The sequence below is a fragment of the Mus pahari genome, unplaced genomic scaffold, assembly GCF_900095145.1.
Source record: "Mus pahari unplaced genomic scaffold, PAHARI_EIJ_v1.1 scaffold_9221_1, whole genome shotgun sequence".
Taxonomy (NCBI): domain Eukaryota; kingdom Metazoa; phylum Chordata; class Mammalia; order Rodentia; family Muridae; genus Mus; species Mus pahari.
The window spans coordinates 15461-16553 of record NW_018393950.1 but is presented as its reverse complement, the minus strand read 5'-3'; positions in this window follow the sequence as shown (position 1 = coordinate 16553).

Below are 1093 nucleotides of genomic sequence, written 5' to 3'. Positions count from 1 at the left end.
GGATTAAGATAGTCAAAATGGCTATCCCGCTGAAAGCAATCTACTGATTCAATGCAATCACCATCAAAATATCAAGTAAATTCTTCACTGAGTTTGAAAGGGCAATTTACAAATTCATCTGGAATAACAAAAAACCTAGGATAGCAAAAACTACTCTCAACAATAAAAGAACCTCTGGTGGTTCTGTTGAATACTACTGTATTCAACAGAACTCTAAATCACCATAGATGTACAAAACAATACTAATACAAACAATATTTATCTACAAATGCCACCTTACAGAAAATACTAGAATGAAAACTCCAAGCAAAAGAAGATAACCATATCTAAGAAACTCAGGAAACAAGTAATTCCATATAAGCAAAACATGAGAAATACACAAGAACACACACACCACCACAACCACCACCACAACCATGAAAATAACAGGAAATAACAACTAATGTTCATTAATATATCTCAACATCAGTGGACTCAATTCCATAATAAAAAGAGACAGGCTAAAAGCATGGATGTATCATTGTGATTCATACAAGAAGCACACCACATTAATAAAGAAAGACATTACCTTAGTGTAAAGGAGTGTACAAAGTTGTACAAACAAAGGGACACAAACACGGGGTACCCACATTTGTAAAAGAAACGTTGCTAAAGTTTAAATCACATACCAAATACAAATTAATAGTAGGAGATTTCAAAGCCCCACTCTCACCAATAGAGAGGTCATCCAAACAAAACTCAACAGATCAATACAAAACTAACAAGACAAGTTATTCCATGGTTCTCTAGGGGGATCACGAACCTAAAGTGAAGTGAAAGTAAGAGAAAGAAAAGGGGAGCATGCATCTGCTTTTGTCATAGTCCATTCAATGAGGAAAAAGTCTCAAGTTTTATAGCATACAGTGAGGGGTTAGGGAGTGATCAAAAGAGGCAGAGTGAAGGACAAATGGGGGAAGCTAATTGCAAGTTTGAAACTTTCAGTGATTTATCTCAGGGCCTTGGCGTCACTGCTCCAGAATGCCCAGGTGGCTTATCTCGAAGACAGCTCCGGAATGCTGGAAACACCTTTAACAGTCCTTGATGTTTGTTTAGG